Source organism: Molothrus ater, chromosome 1 (assembly GCF_012460135.2).
Source record: "Molothrus ater isolate BHLD 08-10-18 breed brown headed cowbird chromosome 1, BPBGC_Mater_1.1, whole genome shotgun sequence".
NCBI lineage: Eukaryota > Metazoa > Chordata > Aves > Passeriformes > Icteridae > Molothrus > Molothrus ater.
In genome coordinates, this window is record NC_050478.2 from 122,581,505 (window position 1) to 122,591,519 (window position 10,015).

The following is a 10,015-nucleotide window of genomic DNA, read 5'->3' on the forward strand; positions in this document are numbered from 1 at the left end:
TGATAGAAATATTGCCATGCACGTCACCACATTGCATGCTGGTTTGGAAGGCTAGGAAAATATTTATCCTCTCTCCAAAATCAAAATAATGCATTCTTGACTGTATGTAACAATTTAGCTAAATTTGGATGATCCAGAAACCGTATAATCAGAAGGGGGTAATTGCTTGCTTTATTTTATATGATGGATAAATTTTCTTAAACAATAAGGAGAAAAATATTGATATCCATGTATATAGAGATTAGCAAAATTTTGTATTAGAAAGCTGGACCAATTTTCATAAGCAGTGGAAAAAAATAATTATATTATAGCATGAAAAAAAATCACATTGGAATAGACTGCTTCTAAATGGAATTTTTACATAAGACCATTTCAAATTTGAAAAGTTTTTCATAAAGTTTTTTTTTTTTGACTAGCTCATTTATCTAAAACTTAATTGCTTTCCAGGAAAATAAATTAAGTTTCTAATTCTCTGTATGTTTATCCATTTCTCAACCTGAAGATCATGAGTAAATCAAATGAATTAGTATTATGCTTTAAGTTAAACAAAAGACAGTGTTTTTGCAAGGTCAGAGATAATTGAATGTGGAAAAAGTTAGAAATCTGGAATAGATTGAATTTATTAATTTTGGTTTCAAACAGATAGCACATTTCACAACATTTCTTCCTACTATTTGTATAATTTTATAGTCACATTTAAGCTGAACTATTTACAGAAAATCTTTAAACAAGTCTTCCTCAAAAAAACCCTCCTTTTTTATTTTATTCTATGCTTAATTACTGTGTGGAAAAATCTTACATCTTTCAGTCTTTATCTCTCTTAATTTCCTATCCACCTGCTGGAATCTAATATGGAGCAAAAAGACAACTTACATGGACTGACCCTGCCAATGCAGACTGCAAAATTAAGTAGGAAGGACAAAATTATAAAAAGGCAAGGAGAACATGCTAAAGTTTTGAATGCTAATTTTAGTTCACTAGGTTATCCGGACAAAGCAGCTACAAGAGAAAAGACAAAGAATTTGGTTTAATGCTTTCAACACTTCTAATGTCAAGAAAAATATTTGTTATTCATTATTTCCAGAAATCTGAAAGGATTTTGGATCCATTCATCGTCTCAAAACTGTAAGAAACAGATCATGCTTGCTCATATCACAGGATGGCAAAGAAAGAATGAGCAGACACTGTGCTCATGAGCCCTCTAGAAATACATGTGATGACAAAAATGATAAAGTAGGAGGTGGAGCATAGTTATCAATAGCAGATAACACAGTTTTACTAAACAAACTGCTGTTCTCACAAAAAGTAGTTCAAAGTTGTTCTACCTAATACAGGTAGATAGTTCAGTAGAGGTTCATCTCACTCATGTTCAGATGCTGTTTTAAAAGTGGTTACAAAATGTGGAGAAATGTCAGTGCTTAGTGCATGTCTAGGTTTGTAGTCTCGCAGAAAGGCTGGAGACAAATGTTCCTTCATTGTAATTTTCCATCTGGAATTCTGCATACACAGCTGTACCAAAACCACAGAAATTGCACGCTGCCCTGTTAGTTGCCCTTTCCTATCTTCTAAATTCGGTATTGTAACAAAGGCTGTTTTCCCAATGTGAAAGTAAATGTATGACTATATTCAAATCACACAGTGTGAGGGACAAGTATTTCCATCTTTATTCTCTTATTACTCAGCAAAACTTGCATTCCCCCTTCACTCAACTCCCTTCTACCAGCTAAGTACTGCAATAGTCACAAACTATCTTTTAATGGACATCATAGGGTAAAAATTAATATGTATTTTGAGAGTTCATTTTCACATGTAGTTATAGGAAAGGATAAGAGCAGGTTAGCTAAAATTCATATATTGTACTTTAATCCAGAGACAAACTCTAGAGATCAGTGGGTGTAATAAACTTCCAGTGTCCCTGGTCAGGATATTATAAATGCTCTTTCTTTCCTTTAAATAAGAGTATCAGTCCATGCAGAGAAATGTATTCAATGCCTGTACCACACCATTGTAAGCTGAAATTGTGCAAGTAGCTATACCTTCATTTTTCACCTTTTGCTAGTTTTTAATACAAATCTGCCTTTTTCCTCAGCTAAAGGGAGTGAGTTCTAGAGTAATAAACCTAGTAAATTATAATTTGTCTCATTTTTAGGACCTAGGATCTGGAAATCAGCACAGGGCAGAAATCGGGCAAACTCAATTCTATACATGGGTACAATATGTTGTACAGATCATGAGGTATATCCTAGCAAAGAGAGTCACAGCATATGATTATCACTGGGAGTTGCAAATGGGTGTAATTATGAAGATTGTAATTTAATATGAAACCTGTTAGGAGTTGTGGTTATTTGTGGGTTTCCAGTTTTTAAAGGAATTGCTCTTTGGAACCCCCTTTTTCAAGGAAAACCCTAAGGGCCAACTGCCTTGCTAGATGTATATTTCTAAGACTCAGGGAGAGAGAGAGCCACAGTGACCACCCATGTCAACGTATATACAGGGTAGAGAAGATAGCTTTCTCTGATTTGTGAAAGTCCCAGTAACTTTTTAGACTTTCTGCTTATTTAATTGAGAATCAGACACTGTCTAAAGTAGATGAAAAACACTGAAGAGGAATTTTTGGAAACTTGTGAAGGACTTAATGATTTTATAGAAATAGGTAATCACCTGTAAATACATATTTGAAATTGGTCAGCTTTTCATATGTCAAATATAAGCAAGGGCATCAATCCCTTAAATTGTCATCAAATAAGCATGTAAAAATGAAGAAAATTAAATATTTACTATAAATAACAGAAAATTGCTATTTCAAAGTTGTCTCCAGTAGTCCATTACATGGCAAGAAAAATTCAGTGAGATTTTATCACTCTCTGTGAGAAATAGAGAAGCATGTTTCACAATTCTTTTTTTAGCTAATTTCAGAATTTCTGTATTTCATGGATTTAAATTAGATCAACTAACATCACAGAACCTCTAATTCATTTAACCTCTTCTTCCAGAATAACATTTGTGTTATCTGCAGATGAAGAACATATATAAGGAAAAATGAGAATGGATATTTTTAATGTATATATATTTTTATACTAGCAACAAGAAAACTAGCTTCTGAAGCTAATCCATCTCTACTTTAAGGATGGATGACTATTGCTCCTTAACCTGCTTTATTTTTCTAAGAAATTATATTCTGTATTCTTTCCTCAAATAGGAAGAAAAAAAAGGGCCAGTCCACGGGACTAAAGTATATACCACAGTTTCTTAGAAAGCAATTATTTTAAGGAAACATTAGAATATTTCTGTGAGTAATTATGAATATTGTCATTTAATATAAAACATGTTAGGACTCGTGTTCTTGTGGGTTTCCAGTTTTTAAAGGATTTTTTTTTCCTACCAATTCCCAGAACTCCTATTTACTTCAATAGTAGCTGCAGGTGCCGAAAATCCATTTGAATACTCCATAGTGATTTGAAATTTTGCAGTGGCCTTTCTCTCACACACATGCTCACACATGTTACTCTTTACCCTTCTATCTTTTTCCCTCCATCTGCCCAAGATTAAGGCCAATCTTGCCAGACATGGATACTCTTATAGTGGAGATATGAAAATTACAAAGAAGCAGTTAAATGAATGGGGGGGGGCGGGGGGGGAGGGGGAGGGAAGGAAATAAATAAAAATAAATAAATTTGAAGTTCTTATACAGCTTTTTTCTCCCAGAATTTTTGAAAACAAAATGCAACCTTATTATGAGGAGCTAGATTTCCTAGAATATTAATCAAGACTCAGGGTACATGCAGATGTCTGAATTCTTTTAGAAGCACCTCTAATGCATTTTTACAAGGGTCATTGTGTTTTACAATGTAACAAAAAAAAAAGAAGAAAAAAGAGAATAAATCACATTTTTACTATACTTGAAATAAAAATAGGCAATTGGAAATGCATTGTAAACAGGATTATTCAAACTCAGCTTGCCATAAGATAGAAACAGCTTTTAAGCAGGCTGTTACATAAAGGTCCAGCATTTCTGAGATTTTTATGAGGGTAATCTAATGCATTGGTCAGACAAGGTTAAGAATAATGCCCTTGCAGTCTCCCTAGATGCAATGATGGTATTTGATGTGAATAAAAAGGCTACACTTTCTGGGTGTTGCTGAAACTGAACTGCATAGACATCTATTTGGAGATTTGCTTATGAACTTTAATATTCCTCAGGAAAAAATAAAATCAAATTAAATTCCCACAGTCTTTTTGAATCTTTTCTTTTTTTCCTGAGTTTTGTACTTATGCTTTGTTGTCCATCTTTTCCTCCTCTCTTCACATTAGCTTTCAAAACACTTCCTGAGGCTTTTAGAAATGTCGTAAACTTACTGTATCATTACTGATGCACACAAACAGGAACATAAATGAATACTGTATGTGGATGACATTCTTCTCTTTATAACCCATCCTGATATTTCAATCCCAGCTATTACACTGTTCATAAATCAGTTTGGGATCCTCTCTGGCTTTAAAAGTAATTATAATAAATCCAAAGATATGTTTATGTATAGGAGGCCAATTGAACCCTTTGCTTTTCAGTTTCCATTTAAATTGGTCTCCAGAGGTCTTACCCCAGGTTATTTATTCCTTTTTCTTTAGATCTGCTGTACAGATTTAATCTTGCTTCTCTGCTTTGTAAAATTCAAGAGACTCTGTACAGGTGGTTTTTGTTCTTTTTTTTTTATTACAGGCAAGAGCTGTCATTAATTAAAAACAAAATGCATTTTGTGTTTTTCTCTGATAATAAATAAACTTACTAAGGTATTGTGAAGACTGAGCTAAGATAGGTTTCTAGGTGCCTTAAAAGGAATTGCCCAACTCAGTTACTTTAATACAGAACAAAAAATGTTAGTCTGCTCTGTAATTCTTCCTTTTGCCTGACTGTTAAGTAGAATTCAGCTTCAAGTCCTTTCTTTCTGCATCTTTCTGACTGATTAAATTCCCATACAGGAATCATATCAAGGTAAGTTGGCATGTCAGTAGGTGTGGATTAGAGCAACAGAACTGCATGGCTGGAAAGCTTTGTCTGATCACACAGACTTCTGATTTCACAAAGCTATTCTTCCAGAAATGCAGCAAATGCCAGAGTATCTTGAAAGAGGTCAGCTGAGAGAGAAGATGCAAATCTTAGCAATGACCTGTTAAGTGCAATGTAAAAAACAAGGGAATTTATTTCATGAAACATAGACCTGAGGAACACTCTTGCACAGCATTTTATTTCACCTTTTTCATTTTACCTCCATGTCCTAAATAAAATGTGAGCCACATGTAAAATTCAAATGTGTGACTGAAAATGTCCCTTTCCAAATATAATAACTCATCAAATAAATATCAAATATTTCAAATCCTTTTCATTGTCTTTGCAGGTGAAGCATATAACTTAGTCTTTATAAGAGAGATAAAAAACAGTGCTTCATATGTTTTGATTGTGAAATAATTTTCACTGTAAGAAACCATATTTCAACAGTTTGATGTTACAGAAACAGGCATATGAGGAGGGATATTTATGAGGGACTGTACTGTGCTGACCTTAGTTTGCATCAAGGCCATTTATGTCCAGGAGCTGATAGAATAGAGAGAGGAGAGGAGTTTTGTAAGAGAGGCCTTTTTTTTGGTGGGGACAGTGGGAGCATTGGAGTGCTTTTTGGCTTGTTGGTGGAGTTTTGTTGTTTGTTTAGGTTTTTTTGGTTGTTTTTTTGTTTTGTTTTGTTTTGTTTTGGTGAGGGGCAGTATGCTTTTTAGGAAAGCTCTGAAAGACATGTAATAATCAGATGTCCAGAAGCTGCAGCTTTAAGAACACCACAATTTATAAAAAGAGGTAGAACAAAATTTTCATATACTCTTCTGGAAAGTGGGAGTTTTTCTAGAGATCGAGACTGTGGAATTAAGAAATGCTGGATGCTAATGTAAGCTGAACCAGAAAACCAGACTAGAAAAAAGGGCTACCTGCAAGACCAGATAAGCAGGTTAGGTCAAGAGCTTTCATTTAATCTCTCACCAAAAAGATTCAAATTTCCTCTCTAAACTACAGAGAATAATTGTTTTTATAGAGAATTTTTTTTTCTGTTTCATCTATTTTTATTAAATTTCTTTTCTGTTACTAATAGACAGCCTCTATTTTTGAAATTTTCTGGAGCATTCATTTATAAGAGGGTAAAACACGTCTGCTTCAGGGTTCAGGTTAGTGCACTGTCACATCATGATGTGCCTTACCATTTTTAAATTACCTCATATACTGACTGGAGGATTGAGCTATATCTGCTACTAAAGGATACTAAGCAAACTGGCCAAAATACTTTTTCACTGATTCAGATCAATAGACCCAAATGATCCTTTTTATAGGACAGTCTTTCCTGGCAATGTACTGCACAACACATTATAAATATTAATCCCTACAATATAAGTCTTTAAAATGCAAATAATGTCAGTGTTCTAGATGGTTTCAAATATCTTTGCCTTTCTCATTTTTTCCTTGATTTGAGATAGCAGCTTTATTTCTGTTAAATAATGACCAACTATGTTTTGGAATGTCAGTTTAGCATACAGATTTATTAGCTCATACCATATTCAAGACTCCATGGCCTTATCCTAACCCACTTGTGAAAAATACAGATTGAGTAAACGATTACTGTGTTTGGACATGCACTAAGATGAATGTCTTCTGAATGAAGCTAAAATCCATTTTCAGTCTAACACAAACCTTTACTTGGAGTTGCATCTGTCTTCATAGAATCAAACAGGTCTTGCTGGTGTGTTCTTTGGTTTTTTTTGGGCTTTTTCAACAAAGAAAAATTAACTTCCTTTCCATTAATTTACAAATGACTGACATCAACCTCCTCTGTATCCCCTCCAATGGAATGAGCTCCTCAAAATCTTGTGCCCTAGATTTGGCTGGGATAGAGTTAATATTGTGCTTTAGTAAGTGATACTGTGGTTTTGGGATTTAGTATTGAGAATAATGTGGATAGCGCATTAATGTTTTAGATGTTGCTAAGTGGTGCTTAGTCTAAATTAAGGACTGCTCTGCCTGTGAGCAGATTCACAAGATGCTGGGAGGGAGCACAGCCAGGACAGCTGACCCAAAGTGGCCAAATAGATATTCCATACCACAGAGTGCGATGCCCAATATATAAACTGGTGGAGTTGTCCAGAAGACATTGATTGCTGCTCTGGGACGGACTGGTCATTGGTCAGCAGGAGGTGAGCAATTGCAATGTGCATCACTTGTCTTTCTTGGGTTTTATTCCTCTCTCTCTCCTTTTTATTTCAATAATTATTGTCATTACTGTTATTTTACTTCATTTAATTTATTAAAGCCTGCAGGTTTTACCATTCTCTGATTCTCTTTCCCATCCCACCTGGGCCATGGGTGGGAGAAGATGAAAGACCAGCTGCAGAGCATTTAGTTGTCTGCTGGTTTTGAACCGCAGTAGTCCTTGAAACTGAATTGAGACCTTGAAACTTATTTTAGTAATGGTTCTTTCTTTAGAAGCACACTTTTACACAAATGAAGCTATTGACGTTTTCCTAGGAATAAACATTGTCTCTATAGAAAAGCCTGTTGGATCTTGAGCCTATTAGGTTCTGAGATGCCATTTGCTTTTCAAGTGAATACTTAGTGTTGATTTTGACCTTACGAATACTTATGAGGTTTGCACTCCTGTCTGCAATGGATACATAGATTTTGGAGACCTTCAGTGTGCTTACGTCTAGGGTTAAAAAAAAAAGACTAATACTGGGGGTTCTCTTTCTTAGAATGTTTTATTTCCAATTTTCTACTGAGAACCCCTAGATATACAAATCATGAGGCTATTCTGAAAGGCTTATCTGTTTTGTAAACCTCTTTTGGGTAGGAAAGACATGAGAGTGGCAGTAAGCATTTCTCTGCTGGATGTATAGTAGAGGTTCAAAAACTTCATTGAACTATCTGTATCATTGCACAATAGTTTTGATGGTAAACAGGATTTGTGGATTATATTCACCTTCGTAATTTGAAATCTCTCTGTCTGAACATATAGGATTTAGAAATATTAAGAGGCATTACGTTTCTCAATGTCCTTGGTTCTCTTTCAAATAGTTTTTACATAATATCTGTGTGTGCCTACATATATGCAAATATGCATATTTAGATTTGGTTGGGTTTTTTACCATGATTTCCCTTCCTAAAGGGAAATAATATTATCCAAGTTGTTCTAGGATCAATGAGAATCATATCATTGATTACTGTGTAAATATGTTCAGTTCTCAAGTATCCAGCTCTGGTCTCAGTTACAGACACAGTGTTATGATTGCTGGGGGCAGTCTATCTCTTATTCTCTAATTCTTGGTCTTGGTAATTTAATTGGTCTTACATAAATCCAGAGAAAAATGTCTTTGAATAAACATGTTTTAATGTAATACTGGAGATAGTTTGCTACTACAGAATGATACGTTTCTGAAATACTTAGAGTAACACTAATCAGCCTATTTTTTAATCTTTTTGTGCTTATTCTAGAAAGTTTTCTTGGTATGCATATTTATGTTTATTACCATCAGCAGGTGTGGAAGACATTCGGGTCAAGTTTACTCAAAACCATTCAGACAAAAAAACTACATCATGTTGCTGCATGATAGCAGATTATTAATTCTATGAAAATCAGCCTTGGTTTTTTTAAGTTTTTTTTCATTATTTCCTTAGGTGTTTTGAAAGTACTGTTCAGAACTCTGTGTTGAACCAATTAATTAGCTACCATCACCTCATATAATTAAACTTGCCTAGAATATGGGGTCGCATTTTAAATGTACCTGCTTACACCCATTCCATGTTAAAAGCTACATGATCTAGAAAACGCAAGGAGTGTTTTGCACATCTTTGTGCATAATTCTCTTCATTATTTGATAATGTGTAGGCCAATATGGAAGGTAGAAGGAGGACACAATTGAGACATGCACAATATGTATGATAATGAACAAAGTTAGGTTATTTATCTTCTTTCAACAGTTAAGACCAGGAAAGAAGCAATAGATATAAAGAATATTGGGGGCAAAAGAATATACATATTTTATGTCATTCTTAATGGTGGAACTCCATCCAAAAGATATCTGCCTCCTGATTTTGACAGGATTCAAAACATGGATAAGGATCTATGATATATTTCACGTAATTAAAAATATTCATAATATTTTTAATTAAGTGAAATAAACAAATGACAACTTATTATGAAAATCAGTGAGGAAAAGAAATTTGAAATTAAGGTAGAATTACAGTAGAATTAAGGTAGAAAACTGTAAAGACGGAGTTACAAACCAAATATAATTTAAATGGAGAAAATTAGGAAAAATTTATTAGGAGGCAGGTTTTACCTTAGAATTATTGCTTCAGAAGTACTCATTGCTGAAAATAAACCTGAGAGAATGCTTTTCCACTTATTATAAACCTGATCCTTGATCTTGCAGTATGCTGAGGTTTGCTTTTTGGGTTCTGGTCTTTAATTGTTTTGGCTAGCACCATGCTGAATTGCAGCCCTGGCCTTTCACTGCTAAGAGGATATAACTCTAGTAAACAGAACAACATATCCATGGCAACCCACAGTTTTACTTCTTACTCTTCAAAACACAAAAGGGTAATTATTATTTTTCATTATATTTTTATATTCCTATGGCTCATAATAACAGTGATGACCTCCTGGCTGGGCATTCCAAGCTATTAATGACAGGCTGAGTTATGCGACCTTGACTTCACCTGGAGCCATTAACTTTTCTATCTAGTCATTAACTGCTGAGAAATGCCCTCCCTTTTGGTCATTATTTCTTATATATGCATTTCTTAAATAGGCATTTTCTGCAACAATTACATGTCGGAGTAATTTCATATTTTTTATTAATAAGTACTATCTTATCTTTGTGTTCAAGCCACAGGGATCCTTTGACATCTAGCAGCTTGCACATCATTTAAGTTTCTAAGGAAGAGGTCATCATTTATGCACAGGCAAATGGGAGACAGAGGGCT